The following is a 27849-nucleotide window of genomic DNA, read 5'->3' on the forward strand; positions in this document are numbered from 1 at the left end:
ATATGTTTTTGTTTGGTAAACCAATGGTGCACGATCACTATTTGCCAACATTTAACGCATTCAAATATACTTAGCAAAATGACACTGTCGTATATGCCATGCTAAAGCTACAAAGAGTGAGGAAAGCTTATTTAGAATATATTTTATTTTCAGTGATGTATTGTATATCAATTATTGAGTAAAACCTTTGGAGGCGTGCCCTAAAAGGACACAAAATAGTACCAAACAAAACCAACCACAACAGAACACAAACCACTCCCACGACAAAACAAACAGTGCACAAAGACCATAGCAATCACAGTAAACAATAACAAATCCCCAAATAATGAAATAAGATTGACAAAAATAAATTGCACTATCTAACCCTAGTTGCGGCGCAAACAAAACGCTCAAAAATGCCACAAAACGCACGCGCGCGCACGACAACTAACGGGGAACTGCAGACATCAAAAACACCACCAACGCTCCGCAACGTCCCGACCCTGCCGCGGGACCTCCAAAAATCAACCAAAACATCGAAAAAAAGCAAAATCGACCTAACCCTAGCTAACCCCCTAACCCCCTAGGGTTAGCCCTAACCATACCCGTTAGCTCGATTGTCGACTCTAACCCTAGCTAAGACCAGTTTAGATCAAATTGACCCAAAACGAGCCACACTAGGGTGAAAAATCGTCTTTTTTCAACCTCCAACCTCCAAATGCACACTCCTAGGGGCACCCAAAGCCATTTCTACCTCTTTCCACACCTCGTTCTTACAAAATAATAAGTTCAGGTCACAAAGAGCACATGCGCTAAACACATAGACACAATCATTCATAAATTCTGGGATTGCAGTGAGGTGAACTTCATTTGGAAATTATCTGAAAAATGCCTTCAGCATAAACTATAGCTAAAACTTGATATTACGAGGAGACTAATACTACAACATTATCCAAGCATATAGAATGATCCGATAATCATTACTATCATACTTTGTTAAAATGGATTTCAAATAACAAGTTTCACGAAACCATGCCACTTTATATGTTTTTGTTTGGTAAACCAATGGTGCACGATCACTATTTGCCAATATTTGACGCATATGCCACGCTAAAGCTACAAGGAGTCAGGAAAGCTTATTTAGAATATATTTTATTTTCAGTGATGTATTGTATATCAACTATTGAGTAAAACCTTTGGAGGCGTGCCCTAAAAGGACACAAAATAGTACCAAACAAAACCAACCACAACAGAACACAAACCACTCCCACGACAAAACAAACAGTGCACAAAGACCATAGCAATCACAGTAAACAATAACAAATCCCCAAATAATGAAATAAGATTGACAAAAATAAATTGCACTATCTAACCCTAGTTGCGGCGCAAACAAAACGCTCAAAAATGCCACAAAACGCACGCGCGCGCACGACAACTAACGGGGAACTGCAGACATCAAAAACACCACCAACGCTCCGCAACGTCCCGACCCTGCCGCGGGACCTCTAAAAATCCACCGAAAACATCGAACAAAAGCAAAATCGACCTAACCCTAGCTAACCCCCTAACCCCCTAGGGTTAGCCCTAACCATACCCGTTAGCTCGATTGTCGACTCTAACCCTAGCTAAGACCAGTTTAGATCAAACTGACCCAAAACGAGCCACACTAGGGTGAAAAATCGTCTTTTTCCAACCTCCAACCTCCAAATGCACACCCCTAGGGGCACCCAAGGCCATTTCTACCTCTTTCCACACCTCGTTCTTACAAAATAATAAGTTCAGGTCACAAAGAGCACATGCGCTAAACACATAGACACAATCATTCATAAATTCTGGGATTGCAGTGAGGTGAACTTCATTTGGAAATTATCTGAAAAATGCCTTCAGCATAAACTATAGCTAAAACTTGATATTACGAGGAGACTAATACTACAACATTATCCAAGCAGATAGAATGATCCGATAACCATTACTATCATACTTTGTTAAAATGGATTTCAAATAACAAGTTTCACGAAACCATGCCACTTTATATGTTTTTGTTTGGTAAACCAATGGTGCACGATCACTATTTGCCAACATTTGACGCATTCAAATATACTTAGCAAAATGACACTGTCGTATATGCCATGCTAAAGCTACAAAGAGTGAGGAAAGCTTATTTAGAATATATTTTATTTTCAGTGATGTATTGTATATCAATTATTGAGTAAAACCTTTGGAGGCGTGCCCTAAAAGGACACAAAATAGTACCAAACAAAACCAACCACAACAGAACACAAACCACTCCCACGACAAAACAAACAGTGCACAAAGACCATAGCAATCACAGTAAACAATAACAAATCCCCAAATAATGAAATAAGATTGACAAAAATAAATTGCACTATCTAACCCTAGTTGCGGCGCAAACAAAACGCTCAAAAATGCCACAAAACGCACGCGCGCGCACGACAACTAACGGGGAACTGCAGACATCAAAAACACCACCAACGCTCCGCAACGTCCCGACCCTGCCGCGGGACCTCCAAAAATCAACCAAAACATCGAAAAAAAGCAAAATCGACCTAACCCTAGCTAACCCCCTAACCCCCTAGGGTTAGCCCTAACCATACCCGTTAGCTCGATTGTCGACTCTAACCCTAGCTAAGACCAGTTTAGATCAAATTGACCCAAAACGAGCCACACTAGGGTGAAAAATCGTCTTTTTTCAACCTCCAACCTCCAAATGCACATTCCTAGGGGCACCCAAGGCCATTTCTACCTCTTTCCACACCTCGTTCTTACAAAATAATAAGTTCAGGTCACAAAGAGCACATGCGCTAAACACATAGACACAATCATTCATAAATTCTGGGATTGCAGTGAGGTGAACTTCATTTGGAAATTATCTGAAAAAGGCCTTCAGCATAAACTATAGCTAAAACTTGATATTACGAGGAGACTAATACTACAACATTATCCAAGCAGATACAATGATCCGATAACCATTACTATCATACTTTGTTAAAATGGATTTCAAATAACAAGTTTCACGAAACCATGCCACTTTATATGTTTTTGTTTGGTAAACCAATGGTGCACGATCACTATTTGCCAACATTTAACGCATTCAAATATACTTAGCAAAATGACACTGTCGTATATGCCATGCTAAAGCTACAAAGAGTGAGGAAAGCTTATTTAGAATATATTTTATTTTCAGTGATGTATTGTATATCAATTATTGAGTAAAACCTTTGGAGGCGTGCCCTAAAAGGACACAAAATAGTACCAAACAAAACCAACCACAACAGAACACAAACCACTCCCACGACAAAACAAACAGTGCACAAAGACCATAGCAATCACAGTAAACAATAACAAATCCCCAAATAATGAAATAAGATTGACAAAAATAAATTGCACTATCTAACCCTAGTTGCGGCGCAAACAAAACGCTCAAAAATGCCACAAAACGCACGCGCGCGCACGACAACTAACGGGGAACTGCAGACATCAAAAACACCACCAACGCTCCGCAACGTCCCGACCCTGCCGCGGGACCTCCAAAAATCAACCAAAACATCGAAAAAAAGCAAAATCGACCTAACCCTAGCTAACCCCCTAACCCCCTAGGGTTAGCCCTAACCATACCCGTTAGCTCGATTGTCGACTCTAACCCTAGCTAAGACCAGTTTAGATCAAATTGACCCAAAACGAGCCACACTAGGGTGAAAAATCGTCTTTTTTCAACCTCCAACCTCCAAATGCACACTCCTAGGGGCACCCAAAGCCATTTCTACCTCTTTCCACACCTCGTTCTTACAAAATAATAAGTTCAGGTCACAAAGAGCACATGCGCTAAACACATAGACACAATCATTCATAAATTCTGGGATTGCAGTGAGGTGAACTTCATTTGGAAATTATCTGAAAAATGCCTTCAGCATAAACTATAGCTAAAACTTGATATTACGAGGAGACTAATACTACAACATTATCCAAGCATATAGAATGATCCGATAATCATTACTATCATACTTTGTTAAAATGGATTTCAAATAACAAGTTTCACGAAACCATGCCACTTTATATGTTTTTGTTTGGTAAACCAATGGTGCACGATCACTATTTGCCAATATTTGACGCATATGCCACGCTAAAGCTACAAGGAGTCAGGAAAGCTTATTTAGAATATATTTTATTTTCAGTGATGTATTGTATATCAACTATTGAGTAAAACCTTTGGAGGCGTGCCCTAAAAGGACACAAAATAGTACCAAACAAAACCAACCACAACAGAACACAAACCACTCCCACGACAAAACAAACAGTGCACAAAGACCATAGCAATCACAGTAAACAATAACAAATCCCCAAATAATGAAATAAGATTGACAAAAATAAATTGCACTATCTAACCCTAGTTGCGGCGCAAACAAAACGCTCAAAAATGCCACAAAACGCACGCGCGCGCACGACAACTAACGGGGAACTGCAGACATCAAAAACACCACCAACGCTCCGCAACGTCCCGACCCTGCCGCGGGACCTCTAAAAATCCACCGAAAACATCGAACAAAAGCAAAATCGACCTAACCCTAGCTAACCCCCTAACCCCCTAGGGTTAGCCCTAACCATACCCGTTAGCTCGATTGTCGACTCTAACCCTAGCTAAGACCAGTTTAGATCAAACTGACCCAAAACGAGCCACACTAGGGTGAAAAATCGTCTTTTTCCAACCTCCAACCTCCAAATGCACACCCCTAGGGGCACCCAAGGCCATTTCTACCTCTTTCCACACCTCGTTCTTACAAAATAATAAGTTCAGGTCACAAAGAGCACATGCGCTAAACACATAGACACAATCATTCATAAATTCTGGGATTGCAGTGAGGTGAACTTCATTTGGAAATTATCTGAAAAATGCCTTCAGCATAAACTATAGCTAAAACTTGATATTACGAGGAGACTAATACTACAACATTATCCAAGCAGATAGAATGATCCGATAACCATTACTATCATACTTTGTTAAAATGGATTTCAAATAACAAGTTTCACGAAACCATGCCACTTTATATGTTTTTGTTTGGTAAACCAATGGTGCACGATCACTATTTGCCAACATTTGACGCATTCAAATATACTTAGCAAAATGACACTGTCGTATATGCCATGCTAAAGCTACAAAGAGTCAGGAAAGCTTATTTAGAATATATTTTATTTTCAGTGATGTATTGTATATCAATTATTGAGTAAAACCTTTGGAGGCGTGCCCTAAAAGGACACAAAATAGTACCAAACAAAACCAACCACAACAGAACACAAACCACTCCCACGACAAAACAAACAGTGCACAAAGACCATAGCAATCACAGTAAACAATAACAAATCCCCAAATAATGAAATAAGATTGACAAAAATAAATTGCACTATCTAACCCTAGTTGCGGCGCAAACAAAACGCTCAAAAATGCCACAAAACGCACGCGCGCGCACGACAACTAACGGGGAACTGCAGACATCAAAAACACCACCAACGCTCCGCAACGTCCCGACCCTGCCGCGGGACCTCCAAAAATCAACCAAAACATCGAAAAAAAGCAAAATCGACCTAACCCTAGCTAACCCCCTAACCCCCTAGGGTTAGCCCTAACCATACCCGTTAGCTCGATTGTCGACTCTAACCCTAGCTAAGACCAGTTTAGATCAAATTGACCCAAAACGAGCCACACTAGGGTGAAAAATCGTCTTTTTTCAACCTCCAACCTCCAAATGCACATTCCTAGGGGCACCCAAGGCCATTTCTACCTCTTTCCACACCTCGTTCTTACAAAATAATAAGTTCAGGTCACAAAGAGCACATGCGCTAAACACATAGACACAATCATTCATAAATTCTGGGATTGCAGTGAGGTGAACTTCATTTGGAAATTATCTGAAAAAGGCCTTCAGCATAAACTATAGCTAAAACTTGATATTACGAGGAGACTAATACTACAACATTATCCAAGCAGATACAATGATCCGATAACCATTACTATCATTAATGGATTTCAAATAACAAGTTTCACGAAACCATGCCACTTTATATGTTTTTGTTTGGTAAACCAATGGTGCACGATCACTATTTGCCAACATTTAACGCATTCAAATATACTTAGCAAAATGACACTGTCGTATATGCCATGCTAAAGCTACAAAGAGTGAGGAAAGCTTATTTAGAATATATTTTATTTTCAGTGATGTATTGTATATCAATTATTGAGTAAAACCTTTGGAGGCGTGCCCTAAAAGGACACAAAATAGTACCAAACAAAACCAACCACAACAGAACACAAACCACTCCCACGACAAAACAAACAGTGCACAAAGACCATAGCAATCACAGTAAACAATAACAAATCCCCAAATAATGAAATAAGATTGACAAAAATAAATTGCACTATCTAACCCTAGTTGCGGCGCAAACAAAACGCTCAAAAATGCCACAAAACGCACGCGCGCGCACGACAACTAACGGGGAACTGCAGACATCAAAAACACCACCAACGCTCCGCAACGTCCCGACCCTGCCGCGGGACCTCCAAAAATCAACCAAAACATCGAAAAAAAGCAAAATCGACCTAACCCTAGCTAACCCCCTAACCCCCTAGGGTTAGCCCTAACCATACCCGTTAGCTCGATTGTCGACTCTAACCCTAGCTAAGACCAGTTTAGATCAAATTGACCCAAAACGAGCCACACTAGGGTGAAAAATCGTCTTTTTTCAACCTCCAACCTCCAAATGCACACTCCTAGGGGCACCCAAAGCCATTTCTACCTCTTTCCACACCTCGTTCTTACAAAATAATAAGTTCAGGTCACAAAGAGCACATGCGCTAAACACATAGACACAATCATTCATAAATTCTGGGATTGCAGTGAGGTGAACTTCATTTGGAAATTATCTGAAAAATGCCTTCAGCATAAACTATAGCTAAAACTTGATATTACGAGGAGACTAATACTACAACATTATCCAAGCATTTAGAATGATCCGATAATCATTACTATCATACTTTGTTAAAATGGATTTCAAATAACAAGTTTCACGAAACCATGCCACTTTATATGTTTTTGTTTGGTAAACCAATGGTGCACGATCACTATTTGCCAACATTTGACGCATATGCCACGCTAAAGCTACAAGGAGTCAGGAAAGCTTATTTAGAATATATTTTATTTTCAGTGATGTATTGTATATCAACTATTGAGTAAAACCTTTGGAGGCGTGCCCTAAAAGGACACAAAATAGTACCAAACAAAACCAACCACAACAGAACACAAACCACTCCCACGACAAAACAAACAGTGCACAAAGACCATAGCAATCACAGTAAACAATAACAAATCCCCAAATAATGAAATAAGATTGACAAAAATAAATTGCACTATCTAACCCTAGTTGCGGCGCAAACAAAACGCTCAAAAATGCCACAAAACGCACGCGCGCGCACGACAACTAACGGGGAACTGCAGACATCAAAAACACCACCAACGCTCCGCAACGTCCCGACCCTGCCGCGGGACCTCTAAAAATCCACCGAAAACATCGAACAAAAGCAAAATCGACCTAACCCTAGCTAACCCCCTAACCCCCTAGGGTTAGCCCTAACCATACCCGTTAGCTCGATTGTCGACTCTAACCCTAGCTAAGACCAGTTTAGATCAAACTGACCCAAAACGAGCCACACTAGGGTGAAAAATCGTCTTTTTCCAACCTCCAACCTCCAAATGCACACCCCTAGGGGCACCCAAGGCCATTTCTACCTCTTTCCACACCTCGTTCTTACAAAATAATAAGTTCAGGTCACAAAGAGCACATGCGCTAAACACATAGACACAATCATTCATAAATTCTGGGATTGCAGTGAGGTGAACTTCATTTGGAAATTATCTGAAAAATGCCTTCAGCATAAACTATAGCTAAAACTTGATATTACGAGGAGACTAATACTACAACATTATCCAAGCAGATAGAATGATCCGATAACCATTACTATCATACTTTGTTAAAATGGATTTCAAATAACAAGTTTCACGAAACCATGCCACTTTATATGTTTTTGTTTGGTAAACCAATGGTGCACGATCACTATTTGCCAACATTTGACGCATTCAAATATACTTAGCAAAATGACACTGTCGTATATGCCATGCTAAAGCTACAAAGAGTGAGGAAAGCTTATTTAGAATATATTTTATTTTCAGTGATGTATTGTATATCAATTATTGAGTAAAACCTTTGGAGGCGTGCCCTAAAAGGACACAAAATAGTACCAAACAAAACCAACCACAACAGAACACAAACCACTCCCACGACAAAACAAACAGTGCACAAAGACCATAGCAATCACAGTAAACAATAACAAATCCCCAAATAATGAAATAAGATTGACAAAAATAAATTGCACTATCTAACCCTAGTTGCGGCGCAAACAAAACGCTCAAAAATGCCACAAAACGCACGCGCGCGCACGACAACTAACGGGGAACTGCAGACATCAAAAACACCACCAACGCTCCGCAACGTCCCGACCCTGCCGCGGGACCTCCAAAAATCAACCAAAACATCGAAAAAAAGCAAAATCGACCTAACCCTAGCTAACCCCCTAACCCCCTAGGGTTAGCCCTAACCATACCCGTTAGCTCGATTGTCGACTCTAACCCTAGCTAAGACCAGTTTAGATCAAATTGACCCAAAACGAGCCACACTAGGGTGAAAAATCGTCTTTTTTCAACCTCCAACCTCCAAATGCACACTCCTAGGGGCACCCAAAGCCATTTCTACCTCTTTCCACACCTCGTTCTTACAAAATAATAAGTTCAGGTCACAAAGAGCACATGCGCTAAACACATAGACACAATCATTCATAAATTCTGGGATTGCAGTGAGGTGAACTTCATTTGGAAATTATCTGAAAAATGCCTTCAGCATAAACTATAGCTAAAACTTGATATTACGAGGAGACTAATACTACAACATTATCCAAGCATATAGAATGATCCGATAATCATTACTATCATACTTTGTTAAAATGGATTTCAAATAACAAGTTTCACGAAACCATGCCACTTTATATGTTTTTGTTTGGTAAACCAATGGTGCACGATCACTATTTGCCAACATTTGACGCATATGCCACGCTAAAGCTACAAGGAGTCAGGAAAGCTTATTTAGAATATATTTTATTTTCAGTGATGTATTGTATATCAACTATTGAGTAAAACCTTTGGAGGCGTGCCCTAAAAGGACACAAAATAGTACCAAACAAAACCAACCACAACAGAACACAAACCACTCCCACGACAAAACAAACAGTGCACAAAGACCATAGCAATCACAGTAAACAATAACAAATCCCCAAATAATGAAATAAGATTGACAAAAATAAATTGCACTATCTAACCCTAGTTGCGGCGCAAACAAAACGCTCAAAAATGCCACAAAACGCACGCGCGCGCACGTCAACTAACGGGGAACTGCAGACATCAAAAACACCACCAACGCTCCGCAACGTCCCGACCCTGCCGCGGGACCTCTAAAAATCCACCGAAAACATCGAACAAAAGCAAAATCGACCTAACCCTAGCTAACCCCCTAACCCCCTAGGGTTAGCCCTAACCATACCCGTTAGCTCGATTGTCGACTCTAACCCTAGCTAAGACCAGTTTAGATCAAATTGACCCAAAACGAGACACACTAGGGTGAAAAATCGTCTTTTTCCAACCTCCAACCTCCAAATGCACACTCCTAGGGGCACCCAAGGCCATTTCTACCTCTTTCCACACCTCGTTCTTACAAAATAATAAGTTCAGGTCACAAAGAGCACATGCGCTAAACACATAGACACAATCATTCATAAATTCTGGGATTGCAGTGAGGTGAACTTCATTTGGAAATTATCTGAAAAATGCCTTCAGCATAAACTATAGCTAAAACTTGATATTACGAGGAGACTAATACTACAACATTATCCAAGCAGATAGAATGATCCGATAACCATTACTATCATACTTTGTTAAAATGGATTTCAAATAACAAGTTTCACGAAACCATGCCACTTTATATGTTTTTGTTTGGTAAACCAATGGTGCACGATCACTATTTGCCAACATTTGACGCATTCAAATATACTTAGCAAAATGACACTGTCGTATATGCCATGCTAAAGCTACAAAGAGTGAGGAAAGCTTATTTAGAATATATTTTATTTTCAGTGATGTATTGTATATCAATTATTGAGTAAAACCTTTGGAGGCGTGCCCTAAAAGGACACAAAATAGTACCAAACAAAACCAACCACAACAGAACACAAACCACTCCCACGACAAAACAAACAGTGCACAAAGACCATAGCAATCACAGTAAACAATAACAAATCCCCAAATAATGAAATAAGATTGACAAAAATAAATTGCACTATCTAACCCTAGTTGCGGCGCAAACAAAACGCTCAAAAATGCCACAAAACGCACGCGCGCGCACGACAACTAACGGGGAACTGCAGACATCAAAAACACCACCAACGCTCCGCAACGTCCCGACCCTGCCGCGGGACCTCCAAAAATCAACCAAAACATCGAAAAAAAGCAAAATCGACCTAACCCTAGCTAACCCCCTAACCCCCTAGGGTTAGCCCTAACCATACCCGTTAGCTCGATTGTCGACTCTAACCCTAGCTAAGACCAGTTTAGATCAAATTGACCCAAAACGAGCCACACTAGGGTGAAAAATCGTCTTTTTTCAACCTCCAACCTCCAAATGCACATTCCTAGGGGCACCCAAGGCCATTTCTACCTCTTTCCACACCTCGTTCTTACAAAATAATAAGTTCAGGTCACAAAGAGCACATGCGCTAAACACATACACACAATCATTCATAAATTCTGGGATTGCAGTGAGGTGAACTTCATTTGGAAATTATCTGAAAAAGGCCTTCAGCATAAACTATAGCTAAAACTTGATATTACGAGGAGACTAATACTACAACATTATCCAAGCAGATACAATGATCCGATAACCATTACTATCATACTTTGTTAAAATGGATTTCAAATAACAAGTTTCACGAAACCATGCCACTTTATATGTTTTTGTTTGGTAAACCAATGGTGCACGATCACTATTTGCCAACATTTAACGCATTCAAATATACTTAGCAAAATGACACTGTCGTATATGCCATGCTAAAGCTACAAAGAGTGAGGAAAGCTTATTTAGAATATATTTTATTTTCAGTGATGTATTGTATATCAATTATTGAGTAAAACCTTTGGAGGCGTGCCCTAAAAGGACACAAAATAGTACCAAACAAAACCAACCACAACAGAACACAAACCACTCCCACGACAAAACAAACAGTGCACAAAGACCATAGCAATCACAGTAAACAATAACAAATCCCCAAATAATGAAATAAGATTGACAAAAATAAATTGCACTATCTAACCCTAGTTGCGGCGCAAACAAAACGCTCAAAAATGCCACAAAACGCACGCGCGCGCACGACAACTAACGGGGAACTGCAGACATCAAAAACACCACCAACGCTCCGCAACGTCCCGACCCTGCCGCGGGACCTCCAAAAATCAACCAAAACATCGAAAAAAAGCAAAATCGACCTAACCCTAGCTAACCCCCTAACCCCCTAGGGTTAGCCCTAACCATACCCGTTAGCTCGATTGTCGACTCTAACCCTAGCTAAGACCAGTTTAGATCAAATTGACCCAAAACGAGACACACTAGGGTGAAAAATCGTCTTTTTTCAACCTCCAACCTCCAAATGCACACTCCTAGGGGCACCCAAAGCCATTTCTACCTCTTTCCACACCTCGTTCTTACAAAATAATAAGTTCAGGTCACAAAGAGCACATGCGCTAAACACATAGACAAAATCATTCATAAATTCTGGGATTGCAGTGAGGTGAACTTCATTTGGAAATTATCTGAAAAAGGCCTTCAGCATAAACTATAGCTAAAACTTGATATTACGAGGAGACTAATACTACAACATTATCCAAGCAGATACAATGATCCGATAACCATTACTATCATACTTTGTTAAAATGGATTTCAAATAACAAGTTTCACGAAACCATGCCACTTTATATGTTTTTGTTTGGTAAACCAATGGTGCACGATCACTATTTGCCAACATTTGACGCATATGCCATGCTAAAGCTACAAGGAGTCAGGAAAGCTTATTTAGAATATATTTTATTTTCAGTGACGTATTGTATATCAATTATTGAGTAAAACCTTTGGAGGCGTGCCCTAAAAGGACACAAAATAGTACCAAACAAAACCAACCACAACAGAACACAAACCACTCCCACGACAAAACAAACAGTGCACAAAGACCATAGCAATCACAGTAAACAATAACAAATCCCCAAATAATGAAATAAGATTGACAAAAATAAATTGCACTATCTAACTCTAGTTGCGGCGCAAACAAAACGCTCAAAAATGCCACAAAACGCACGCGCGCGCACGACAACTAACGGGGAACTGCAGACATCAAAAACACCACCAACGCTCCGCAACGTCCCGACCCTGCCGCGGGACCTCCAAAAATCCACCGAAACATCGAAAAAAAGCAAAATCGAACTAACCCTAGCTAACCCCCTAACCCCCTAGGGTTAGCCCTAACCATACCCGTTAGCTCGATTGTCGACTCTAACCCTAGCTAAGACCAGTTTAGATCAAATTGACCCAAAACGAGACACACTAGGGTGAAAAATCGTCTTTTTTCAACCTCCAACCTCCAAATGCACACTCCTAGGGGCACCCAAAGCCATTTCTACCTCTTTCCACACCTCGTTCTTACAAAATAATAAGTTCAGGTCACAAAGAGCACATGCGCTAAACACATACACACAATCATTCATACATTCTGGGATTGCAGTGAGGTGAACTTCATTTGGAAATTATCTGAAAAATGCCTTCAGCATAAACTATAACTAAAACTTGATATTACGAGGAGACTAATACTACAACATTATCCAAGCAGATACAATGATCCGATAACCATTACTATCATACTTTGTTAAAATGGATTTCAAATAACAAGTTTCACGAAACCATGCCACTTTATATGTTTTTGTTTGGTAAACCAATGGTGCACGATCACTATTTGCCAACATTTGACGCATATGCCATGCTAAAGCTACAAGGAGTCAGGAAAGCTTATTTAGAATATATTTTATTTTGAGTGATGTATTGTATATCAATTATTGAGTAAAACCTTTGGAGGCGTGCCCTAAAAGGACACAAAATAGTACCAAACAAAACCAACCACAACAGAACACAAACCACTCCCACGACAAAACAAACAGTGCACAAAGACCATAGCAATCACAGTAAACAATAACAAATCCCCAAATAATGAAATAAGATTGACAAAAATAAATTGCACTATCTAACTCTAGTTGCGGCGCAAACAAAACGCTCAAAAATGCCACAAAACGCACGCGCGCGCACGACAACTAACGGGGAACTGCAGACATCAAAAACACCACCAACGCTCCTCAACGTCCCGACCCTGCCGCGGGACCACCAAAAATCCACCGAAACATCGAAAAAAAGCAAAATCGAACTAACCCTAGCTAACCCCCTAACCCCCTAGGGTTAGCCCTAACCATACCCGTTAGCTCGATTGTCGACTCTAACCCTAGCTAAGACCAGTTTAGATCAAATTGACCCAAAACGAGCCACACTAGGGTGAAAAATCGTCTTTTTTAACCTCCAACCTCCAAATGCACATTCCTAGGGGCACCCAAGGCCATTTCTACCTCTTTCCACACCCCGTTCTTACAAAATAATAAGTTCAGGTCACAAAGAGCACATGCGCTAAACACATACACACAATCATTCATACATTCTGTGATTGCAGTGAGGTGAACTTCATTTGGAAATTATCTGAAAAAGGCCTTCAGCATAAACTATAGCTAAAACTTGATATTACGAGGAGACTAATACTACAACATTATCCAAGCAGATACAATGATCCGATAACCATTACTATCATACTTTGTTAAAATGGATTTCAAATAACAAGTTTCACGAAACCATGCCACTTTATATGTTTTTGTTTGGTAAACCAATGGTGCACGATCACTATTTGCCAACATTTGACGCATTCAAATATACTTAGCAAAATGACACTGTCGTATATGCCATGCTAAAGCTACAAAGAGTGAGGAAAGCTTATTTAGAATATATTTTATTTTCAGTGATGTATTGTATATCAATTATTGAGTAAAACCTTTGGAGGCGTGCCCTAAAAGGACACAAAATAGTACCAAACAAAACCAACCACAACAGAACACAAACCACTCCCACGACAAAACAAACAGTGCACAAAGACCATAGCAATCACAGTAAACAATAACAAATCCCCAAATAATGAAATAAGATTGACAAAAATAAATTGCACTATCTAACCCTAGTTGCGGCGCAAACAAAACGCTCAAAAATGCCACAAAACGCAGGCGCGCGCACGACAACTAACGGGGAACTGCAGACATCAAAAACACCACCAACGCTCCGCAACGTCCCGACCCTGCCGCGGGACCTCCAAAAATCAACCAAAACATCGAAAAAAAGCAAAATCGACCTAACCCTAGCTAACCCCCTAACCCCCTAGGGTTAGCCCTAACCATACCCGTTAGCTCGATTGTCGACTCTAACCCTAGCTAAGACCAGTTTAGATCAAATTGACCCAAAACGAGCCACACTAGGGTGAAAAATCGTCTTTTTTCAACCTCCAACCTCCAAATGCACACTCCTAGGGGCACCCAAGGCCATTTCTACCTCTTTCCACACCTCGTTCTTACAAAATAATAAGTTCAGGTCACAAAGAGCACATGCGCTAAACACATACACACAATCATTCATAAATTCTGGGATTGCAGTGAGGTGAACTTCATTTGGAAATTATCTGAAAAAGGCCTTCAGCATAAACTATAGCTAAAACTTGATATTACGAGGAGACTAATACTACAACATTATCCAAGCAGATACAATGATCCGATAACCATTACTATCATACTTTGTTAAAATGGATTTCAAATAACAAGTTTCACGAAACCATGCCACTTTATATGTTTTTGTTTGGTAAACCAATGGTGCACGATCACTATTTGCCAACATTTGACGCATATGCCATGCTAAAGCTACAAGGAGTCAGGAAAGCTTATTTAGAATATATTTTATTTTCAGTGACGTATTGTATATCAATTATTGAGTAAAACCTTTGGAGGCGTGCCCTAAAAGGACACAAAATAGTACCAAACAAAACCAACCACAACAGAACACAAACCACTCCCACGACAAAACAAACAGTGCACAAAGACCATAGCAATCACAGTAAACAATAACAAATCCCCAAATAATGAAATAAGATTGACAAAAATAAATTGCACTATCTAACTCTAGTTGCGGCGCAAACAAAACGCTCAAAAATGCCACAAAACGCAGGCGCGCGCACGACAACTAACGGGGAACTGCAGACATCAAAAACACCACCAACGCTCCGCAACGTCCCGACCCTGCCGCGGGACCTCCAAAAATCCACCGAAACATCGAAAAAAAGCAAAATCGACCTAACCCTAGCTAACCCCCTAACCCCCTAGGGTTAGCCCTAACCATACCCGTTAGCTCGATTGTCGACTCTAACCCTAGCTAAGACCAGTTTAGATCAAATTGACCCAAAACGAGCCACACTAGGGTGAAAAATCGTCTTTTTTCAACCTCCAACCTCCAAATGCACACTCCTAGGGGCACCCAAGGCCATTTCTACCTCTTTCCACACCCCGTTCTTACAAAATAATAAGTTCAGGTCACAAAGAGCACATGCGCTAAACACATACACACAATCATTCAAACATTCTGGGATTGCAGTGAGGTGAACTTCATTTGGAAATTATCTGAAAAAGGCCTTCAGCATAAACTATAGCTAAAACTTGATATTACGAGGAGACTAATACTACAACATTATCCAAGCAGATACAATGATCCGATAACCATTACTATCATACTTTGTTAAAATGGATTTCAAATAACAAGTTTCACGAAACCATGCCACTTTATATGTTTTTGTTTGGTAAACCAATGGTGCACGATCACTATTTGCCAACATTTGACGCATTCAAATATACTTAGCAAAATGACACTGTCGTATATGCCATGCTAAAGCTACAAAGAGTGAGGAAAGCTTATTTAGAATATATTTTATTTTCAGTGATGTATTGTATATCAATTATTGAGTAAAACCTTTGGAGGCGTGCCCTAAAAGGACACAAAATAGTACCAAACAAAACCAACCACAACAGAACACAAACCACTCCCACGACAAAACAAACAGTGCACAAAGACCATAGCAATCACAGTAAACAATAACAAATCCCCAAATAATGAAATAAGATTGACAAAAATAAATTGCACTATCTAACCCTAGTTGCGGCGCAAACAAAACGCTCAAAAATGCCACAAAACGCAGGCGCGCGCACGACAACTAACGGGGAACTGCAGACATCAAAAACACCACCAACGCTCCGCAACGTCCCGACCCTGCCGCGGGACCTCCAAAAATCAACCAAAACATCGAAAAAAAGCAAAATCGACCTAACCCTAGCTAACCCCCTAACCCCCTAGGGTTAGCCCTAACCATACCCGTTAGCTCGATTGTCGACTCTAACCCTAGCTAAGACCAGTTTAGATCAAATTGACCCAAAACGAGCCACACTAGGGTGAAAAATCGTCTTTTTTCAACCTCCAACCTCCAAATGCACACTCCTAGGGGCACCCAAGGCCATTTCTACCTCTTTCCACACCTCGTTCTTACAAAATAATAAGTTCAGGTCACAAAGAGCACATGCGCTAAACACATACACACAATCATTCATAAATTCTGGGATTGCAGTGAGGTGAACTTCATTTGGAAATTATCTGAAAAAGGCCTTCAGCATAAACTATAGCTAAAACTTGATATTACGAGGAGACTAATACTACAACATTATCCAAGCAGATACAATGATCCGATAACCATTACTATCATACTTTGTTAAAATGGATTTCAAATAACAAGTTTCACGAAACCATGCCACTTTATATGTTTTTGTTTGGTAAACCAATGGTGCACGATCACTATTTGCCAACATTTGACGCATATGCCATGCTAAAGCTACAAGGAGTCAGGAAAGCTTATTTAGAATATATTTTATTTTCAGTGACGTATTGTATATCAATTATTGAGTAAAACCTTTGGAGGCGTGCCCTAAAAGGACACAAAATAGTACCAAACAAAACCAACCACAACAGAACACAAACCACTCCCACGACAAAACAAACAGTGCACAAAGACCATAGCAATCACAGTAAACAATAACAAATCCCCAAATAATGAAATAAGATTGACAAAAATAAATTGCACTATCTAACTCTAGTTGCGGCGCAAACAAAACGCTCAAAAATGCCACAAAACGCACGCGCGCGCACGACAACTAACGGGGAACTGCAGACATCAAAAACACCACCAACGCTCCGCAACGTCCCGACCCTGCCGCAGGACCTCCAAAAATCCACCGAAACATCGAAAAAAAGCAAAATCGAACTAACCCTAGCTAACCCCCTAACCCCCTAGGGTTAGCCCTAACCATACCCGTTAGCTCGATTGTCGACTCTAACCCTAGCTAAGACCAGTTTAGATCAAATTGACCCAAAACGAGCCACACTAGGGTGAAAAATCGTCTTTTTTCAACCTCCAACCTCCAAATGCACACTCCTAGGGGCACCCAAAGCCATTTCTACCTCTTTCCACACCTCGTTCTTACAAAATAATAAGTTCAGGTCACATAGAGCACATGCGCTAAACACATACACACAATCATTCATACATTCTGGGATTGCAGTGAGGTGAACTTCATTTGGAAATTATCTGAAAAATGCCTTCAGCATAAACTATAACTAAAACTTGATATTACGAGGAGACTAATACTACAACATTATCCAAGCAGATACAATGATCCGATAACCATTACTATCATACTTTGTTAAAATGGATTTCAAATAACAAGTTTCACGAAACCATGCCACTTTATATGTTTTTGTTTGGTAAACCAATGGTGCACGATCACTATTTGCCAACATTTGACGCATATGCCATGCTAAAGCTACAAGGAGTCAGGAAAGCTTATTTAGAATATATTTTATTTTGAGTGATGTATTGTATATCAATTATTGAGTAAAACCTTTGGAGGCGTGCCCTAAAAGGACACAAAATAGTACCAAACAAAACCAACCACAACAGAACACAAACCACTCCCACGACAAAACAAACAGTGCACAAAGACCATAGCAATCACAGTAAACAATAACAAATCCCCAAATAATGAAATAAGATTGACAAAAATAAATTGCACTATCTAACTCTAGTTGCGGCGCAAACAAAACGCTCAAAAATGCCACAAAACGCACGCGCGCGCACGACAACTAACGGGGAACTGCAGACATCAAAAACACCACCAACGCTCCTCAACGTCCCGACCCTGCCGCGGGACCTCCAAAAATCCACCGAAACATCGAAAAAAAGCAAAATCGAACTAACCCTAGCTAACCCCCTAACCCCCTAGGGTTAGCCCTAACCATACCCGTTAGCTCGATTGTCGACTCTAACCCTAGCTAAGACCAGTTTAGATCAAATTGACCCAAAACGAGCCACACTAGGGTGAAAAATCGTCTTTTTTCAACCTCCAACCTCCAAATGCACACTCCTAGGGGCACCCAAGGCCATTTCTACCTCTTTCCACACCCCGTTCTTACAAAATAATAAGTTCAGGTCACAAAGAGCACATGCGCTAAACACATACACACAATCATTCAAACATTCTGGGATTGCAGTGAGGTGAACTTCATTTGGAAATTATCTGAAAAAGGCCTTCAGCATAAACTATAGCTAAAACTTGATATTACGAGGAGACTAATACTACAACATTATCCAAGCAGATACAATGATCCGATAACCATTACTATCATACTTTGTTAAAATGGATTTCAAATAACAAGTTTCACGAAACCATGCCACTTTATATGTTTTTGTTTGGTAAACCAATGGTGCACGATCACTATTTGCCAACATTTGACGCATTCAAATATACTAAGCAAAATGACACTGTCGTATATGCCATGCTAAAGCTACAAAGAGTGAGGAAAGCTTATTTAGAATATATTTTATTTTCAGTGATGTATTGTATATCAATTATTGAGTAAAATCTTTGGAGGCGTGCCCTAAAAGGACACAAAATAGTACCAAACAAAACCAACCACAACAGAACACAAACCACTCCCACGACAAAACAAACAGTGCACAAAGACCATAGCAATCACAGTAAACAATAACAAATCCCCAAATAATGAAATAAGATTGACAAAAATAAATTGCACTATCTAACCCTAGTTGCGGCGCAAACAAAACGCTCAAAAATGCCACAAAACGCAGGCGCGCGCACGACAACTAACGGGGAACTGCAGACATCAAAAACACCACCAACGCTCCGCAACGTCCCGACCCTGCCGCGGGACCTCCAAAAATCAACCAAAACATCGAAAAAAAGCAAAATCGACCTAACCCTAGCTAACCCCCTAACCCCCTAGGGTTAGCCCTAACCATACCCGTTAGCTCGATTGTCGACTCTAACCCTAGCTAAGACCAGTTTAGATCAAATTGACCCAAAACGAGCCACACTAGGGTGAAAAATCGTCTTTTTTCAACCTCCAACCTCCAAATGCACACTCCTAGGGGCACCCAAGGCCATTTCTACCTCTTTCCACACCTCGTTCTTACAAAATAATAAGTTCAGGTCACAAAGAGCACATGCGCTAAACACATACACACAATCATTCATAAATTCTGGGATTGCAGTGAGGTGAACTTCATTTGGAAATTATCTGAAAAAGGCCTTCAGCATAAACTATAGCTAAAACTTGATATTACGAGGAGACTAATACTACAACATTATCCAAGCAGATACAATGATCCGATAACCATTACTATCATACTTTGTTAAAATGGATTTCAAATAACAAGTTTCACGAAACCATGCCACTTTATATGTTTTTGTTTGGTAAACCAATGGTGCACGATCACTATTTGCCAACATTTGACGCATATGCCATGCTAAAGCTACAAGGAGTCAGGAAAGCTTATTTAGAATATATTTTATTTTCAGTGATGTATTGTATATCAACTATTGAGTAAAACCTTTGGAGGCGTGCCCTAAAAGGACACAAAATAGTACCAAACAAAACCAACCACAACAGAACACAAACCACTCCCACGACAAAACAAACAGTGCACAAAGACCATAGCAATCACAGTAAACAATAACAAATCCCCAAATAATGAAATAAGATTGACAAAAATAAATTGCACTATCTAACTCTAGTTGCGGCGCAAACAAAACGCTCAAAAATGCCACAAAACGCAGGCGCGCGCACGACAACTAACGGGGAACTGCAGACATCAAAAACACCACCAACGCTCCGCAACGTCCCGACCCTGCCGCGGGACCTCCAAAAATCCACCGAAACATCGAAAAAAAGCAAAATCGACCTAACCCTAGCTAACCCCCTAACCCCCTAGGGTTAGCCCTAACCATACCCGTTAGCTCGATTGTCGACTCTAACCCTAGCTAAGACCAGTTTAGATCAAATTGACCCAAAACGAGCCACACTAGGGTGAAAAATCGTCTTTTTTCAACCTCCAACCTCCAAATGCACACTCCTAGGGGCACCCAAGGCCATTTCTACCTCTTTCCACACCCCGTTCTTACAAAATAATAAGTTCAGGTCACAAAGAGCACATGCGCTAAACACATACACACAATCATTCATACATTCTGGGATTGCAGTGAGGTGAACTTCATTTGGAAATTATCTGAAAAAGGCCTTCAGCATAAACTATAGCTAAAACTTGATATTACGAGGAGACTAATACTACAACATTATCCAAGCAGATACAATGATCCGATAACCATTACTATCATACTTTGTTAAAATGGATTTCAAATAACAAGTTTCACGAAACCATGCCACTTTATATGTTTTTGTTTGGTAAACCAATGGTGCACGATCACTATTTGCCAACATTTGACGCATTCAAATATACTAAGAAAAATGACACTGTCGTATATGCCATGCTAAAGCTACAAAGAGTGAGGAAAGCTTATTTAGAATATATTTTATTTTCAGTGATGTATTGTATATCAATTATTGAGTAAAATCTTTGGAGGCGTGCCCTAAAAGGACACAAAATAGTACCAAACAAAACCAACCACAACAGAACACAAACCACTCCCACGACAAAACAAACAGTGCACAAAGACCATAGCAATCACAGTAAACAATAACAAATCCCCAAATAATGAAATAAGATTGACAAAAATAAATTGCACTATCTAACCCTAGTTGCGGCGCAAACAAAACGCTCAAAAATGCCACAAAACGCAGGCGCGCGCACGACAACTAACGGGGAACTGCAGACATCAAAAACACCACCAACGCTCCGCAACGTCCCGACCCTGCCGCGGGACCTCCAAAAATCAACCAAAACATCGAAAAAAAGCAAAATCGACCTAACCCTAGCTAACCCCCTAACCCCCTAGGGTTAGCCCTAACCATACCCGTTAGCTCGATTGTCGACTCTAACCCTAGCTAAGACCAGTTTAGATCAAATTGACCCAAAACGAGCCACACTAGGGTGAAAAATCGTCTTTTTTCAACCTCCAACCTCCAAATGCACACTCCTAGGGGCACCCAAGGCCATTTCTACCTCTTTCCACACCTCGTTCTTACAAAATAATAAGTTCAGGTCACAAAGAGCACATGCGCTAAACACATACACACAATCATTCATAAATTCTGGGATTGCAGTGAGGTGAACTTCATTTGGAAATTATCTGAAAAAGGCCTTCAGCATAAACTATAGCTAAAACTTGATATTACGAGGAGACTAATACTACAACATTATCCAAGCAGATACAATGATCCGATAACCATTACTATCATACTTTGTTAAAATGGATTTCAAATAACAAGTTTCACGAAACCATGCCACTTTATATGTTTTTGTTTGGTAAACCAATGGTGCACGATCACTATTTGCCAACATTTGACGCATATGCCATGCTAAAGCTACAAGGAGTCAGGAAAGCTTATTTAGAATATATTTTATTTTCAGTGATGTATTGTATATCAACTATTGAGTAAAACCTTTGGAGGCGTGCCCTAAAAGGACACAAAATAGTACCAAACAAAACCAACCACAACAGAACACAAACCACTCCCACGACAAAACAAACAGTGCACAAAGACCATAGCAATCACAGTAAACAATAACAAATCCCCAAATAATGAAATAAGATTGACAAAAATAAATTGCACTATCTAACCCTAGTTGCGGCGCAAACAAAACGCTCAAAAATGCCACAAAACGCAGGCGCGCGCACGACAACTAACGGGGAACTGCAGACATCAAAAACACCACCAACGCTCCGCAACGTCCCGACCCTGCCGCGGGACCTCCAAAAATCCACCGAAACATCGAAAAAAATCAAAATCGACCTAACCCTAGCTAACCCCCTACCCCCTAGGGTTAGCCCTAACCATACCCGTTAGCTCGATTGTCGACTCTAACCCTAGCTAAGACCAGTTTAGATCAAATTGACCCAAAACGAGCCACACTAGGGTGAAAAATCGTCTTTTTTCAACCTCCAACCTCCAAATGCACACTCCTAGGGGCACCCAAGGCCATTTCTACTTCTTTCCACACCTCCTTCTTACAAAATAATAAGTTCAGGTCACAAAGAGCACATGCGCTAAACACATACACACAATCATTCATAAATTCTGGGATTGCAGTGAGGTGAACTTCATTTGGAAATTATCTGAAAAAGGCCTTCAGCATAAACTATAGCTAAAACTTGATATTACGAGGAGACTAATACTACAACATTATCCAAGCAGATACAATGATCCGATAACCATTACTATCATACTTTGTTAAAATGGATTTCAAATAACATGTTTCACGAAACCATGCCACTTTATATGTTTTTGTTTGGTAAACCAATGGTGCACGATCACTATTTGCCAACATTTGACGCATATGCCATGCTAAAGCTACAAGGAGTCAGGAAAGCTTATTTAGAATATATTTTATTTTCAGTGATGTATTGTATATCAACTATTGAGTAAAACCTTTGGAGGCGTGCCCTAAAAGGACACAAAATAGTACCAAACAAAACCAACCACAACAGAACACAAACCACTCCCACGACAAAACAAACAGTGCACAAAGACCATAGCAATCACAGTAAACAATAACAAATCCCCAAATAATGAAATAAGATTGACAAAAATAAATTGCACTATCTAACTCTAGTTGCGGCGCAAACAAAACGCTCAAAAATGCCACAAAACGCAGGCGCGCGCACGACAACTAACGGGGAACTGCAGACATCAAAAACACCACCAACGCTCCGCAACGTCCCGACCCTGCCGCGGGACCTCCAAAAATCCACCGAAACATCGAAAAAAAGCAAAATCGAACTAACCCTAGCTAACCCCCTAACCCCCTAGGGTTAGCCCTAACCATACCCGTTAGCTCGATTGTCGACTCTAACCCTAGCTAAGACCAGTTTAGATCAAATTGACCCAAAACGAGCCACACTAGGGTGAAAAATCGTCTTTTTTCAACCTCCAACCTCCAAATGCACACTCCTAGGGGCACCCAAAGCCATTTCTACCTCTTTCCACACCTCGTTCTTACAAAATAATAAGTTCAGGTCACATAGAGCACATGCGCTAAACACATACACACAATCATTCATACATTCTGGGATTGCAGTGAGGTGAACTTCATTTGGAAATTATCTGAAAAATGCCTTCAGCATAAACTATAACTAAAACTTGATATTACGAGGAGACTAATACTACAACATTATCCAAGCAGATACAATGATCCGATAACCATTACTATCATACTTTGTTAAAATGGATTTCAAATAACAAGTTTCACGAAACCATGCCACTTTATATGTTTTTGTTTGGTAAACCAATGGTGCACGATCACTATTTGCCAACATTTGACGCATATGCCATGCTAAAGCTACAAGGAGTCAGGAAAGCTTATTTAGAATATATTTTATTTTGAGTGATGTATTGTATATCAATTATTGAGTAAAACCTTTGGAGGCGTGCCCTAAAAGGACACAAAATAGTACCAAACAAAACCAACCACAACAGAACACAAACCACTCCCACGACAAAACAAACAGTGCACAAAGACCATAGCAATCACAGTAAACAATAACAAATCCCCAAATAATGAAATAAGATTGACAAAAATAAATTGCACTATCTAACTCTAGTTGCGGCGCAAACAAAACGCTCAAAAATGCCACAAAACGCACGCGCGCGCACGACAACTAACGGGGAACTGCAGACATCAAAAACACCACCAACGCTCCTCAACGTCCCGACCCTGCCGCGGGACCTCCAAAAATCCACCGAAACATCGAAAAAAAGCAAAATCGAACTAACCCTAGCTAACCCCCTAACCCCCTAGGGTTAGCCCTAACCATACCCGTTAGCTCGATTGTCGACTCTAACCCTAGCTAAGACCAGTTTAGATCAAATTGACCCAAAACGAGCCACACTAGGGTGAAAAATCGTCTTTTTTCAACCTCCAACCTCCAAATGCACACTCCTAGGGGCACCCAAGGCCATTTCTACCTCTTTCCACACCCCGTTCTTACAAAATAATAAGTTCAGGTCACAAAGAGCACATGCGCTAAACACATACACACAATCATTCAAACATTCTGGGATTGCAGTGAGGTGAACTTCATTTGGAAATTATCTGAAAAAGGCCTTCAGCATAAACTATAGCTAAAACTTGATATTACGAGGAGACTAATACTACAACATTATCCAAGCAGATACAATGATCCGATAACCATTACTATCATACTTTGTTAAAATGGATTTCAAATAACAAGTTTCACGAAACCATGCCACTTTATATGTTTTTGTTTGGTAAACCAATGGTGCACGATCACTATTTGCCAACATTTGACGCATTCAAATATACTAAGCAAAATGACACTGTCGTATATGCCATGCTAAAGCTACAAAGAGTGAGGAAAGCTTATTTAGAATATATTTTATTTTCAGTGATGTATTGTATATCAATTATTGAGTAAAATCTTTGGAGGCGTGCCCTAAAAGGACACAAAATAGTACCAAACAAAACCAACCACAACAGAACACAAACCACTCCCACGACAAAACAAACAGTGCACAAAGACCATAGCAATCACAGTAAACAATAACAAATCCCCAAATAATGAAATAAGATTGACAAAAATAAATTGCACTATCTAACCCTAGTTGCGGCGCAAACAAAACGCTCAAAAATGCCACAAAACGCAGGCGCGCGCACGACAACTAACGGGGAACTGCAGACATCAAAAACACCACCAACGCTCCGCAACGTCCCGACCCTGCCGCGGGACCTCCAAAAATCAACCAAAACATCGAAAAAAAGCAAAATCGACCTAACCCTAGCTAACCCCCTAACCCCCTAGGGTTAGCCCTAACCATACCCGTTAGCTCGATTGTCGACTCTAACCCTAGCTAAGACCAGTTTAGATCAAATTGACCCAAAACGAGCCACACTAGGGTGAAAAATCGTCTTTTTTCAACCTCCAACCTCCAAATGCACACTCCTAGGGGCACCCAAGGCCATTTCTACCTCTTTCCACACCTCGTTCTTACAAAATAATAAGTTCAGGTCACAAAGAGCACATGCGCTAAACACATACACACAATCATTCATAAATTCTGGGATTGCAGTGAGGTGAACTTCATTTGGAAATTATCTGAAAAAGGCCTTCAGCATAAACTATAGCTAAAACTTGATATTACGAGGAGACTAATACTACAACATTATCCAAGCAGATACAATGATCCGATAACCATTACTATCATACTTTGTTAAAATGGATTTCAAATAACAAGTTTCACGAAACCATGCCACTTTATATGTTTTTGTTTGGTAAACCAATGGTGCACGATCACTATTTGCCAACATTTGACGCATATGCCATGCTAAAGCTACAAGGAGTCAGGAAAGCTTATTTAGAATATATTTTATTTTCAGTGATGTATTGTATATCAACTATTGAGTAAAACCTTTGGAGGCGTGCCCTAAAAGGACACAAAATAGTACCAAACAAAACCAACCACAACAGAACACAAACCACTCCCACGACAAAACAAACAGTGCACAAAGACCATAGCAATCACAGTAAACAATAACAAATCCCCAAATAATGAAATAAGATTGACAAAAATAAATTGCACTATCTAACTCTAGTTGCGGCGCAAACAAAACGCTCAAAAATGCCACAAAACGCAGGCGCGCGCACGACAACTAACGGGGAACTGCAGACATCAAAAACACCACCAACGCTCCGCAACGTCCCGACCCTGCCGCGGGACCTCCAAAAATCCACCGAAACATCGAAAAAAAGCAAAATCGACCTAACCCTAGCTAACCCCCTAACCCCCTAGGGTTAGCCCTAACCATACCCGTTAGCTCGATTGTCGACTCTAACCCTAGCTAAGACCAGTTTAGATCAAATTGACCCAAAACGAGCCACACTAGGGTGAAAAATCGTCTTTTTTCAACCTCCAACCTCCAAATGCACACTCCTAGGGGCACCCAAGGCCATTTCTACCTCTTTCCACACCCCGTTCTTACAAAATAATAAGTTCAGGTCACAAAGAGCACATGCGCTAAACACATACACACAATCATTCATACATTCTGGGATTGCAGTGAGGTGAACTTCATTTGGAAATTATCTGAAAAAGGCCTTCAGCATAAACTATAGCTAAAACTTGATATTACGAGGAGACTAATACTACAACATTATCCAAGCAGATACAATGATCCGATAACCATTACTATCATACTTTGTTAAAATGGATTTCAAATAACAAGTTTCACGAAACCATGCCACTTTATATGTTTTTGTTTGGTAAACCAATGGTGCACGATCACTATTTGCCAACATTTGACGCATTCAAATATACTAAGAAAAATGACACTGTCGTATATGCCATGCTAAAGCTACAAAGAGTGAGGAAAGCTTATTTAGAATATATTTTATTTTCAGTGATGTATTGTATATCAATTATTGAGTAAAATCTTTGGAGGCGTGCCCTAAAAGGACACAAAATAGTACCAAACAAAACCAACCACAACAGAACACAAACCACTCCCACGACAAAACAAACAGTGCACAAAGACCATAGCAATCACAGTAAACAATAACAAATCCCCAAATAATGAAATAAGATTGACAAAAATAAATTGCACTATCTAACCCTAGTTGCGGCGCAAACAAAACGCTCAAAAATGCCACAAAACGCAGGCGCGCGCACGACAACTAACGGGGAACTGCAGACATCAAAAACACCACCAACGCTCCGCAACGTCCCGACCCTGCCGCGGGACCTCCAAAAATCAACCAAAACATCGAAAAAAAGCAAAATCGACCTAACCCTAGCTAACCCCCTAACCCCCTAGGGTTAGCCCTAACCATACCCGTTAGCTCGATTGTCGACTCTAACCCTAGCTAAGACCAGTTTAGATCAAATTGACCCAAAACGAGCCACACTAGGGTGAAAAATCGTCTTTTTTCAACCTCCAACCTCCAAATGCACACTCCTAGGGGCACCCAAGGCCATTTCTACCTCTTTCCACACCTCGTT

Source organism: Haliotis cracherodii, unplaced genomic scaffold (genome assembly GCF_022045235.1).
Source record: "Haliotis cracherodii isolate W230 unplaced genomic scaffold, xgHalCrac1.p SCAF_38, whole genome shotgun sequence".
Lineage (NCBI taxonomy): Eukaryota > Metazoa > Mollusca > Gastropoda > Lepetellida > Haliotidae > Haliotis > Haliotis cracherodii.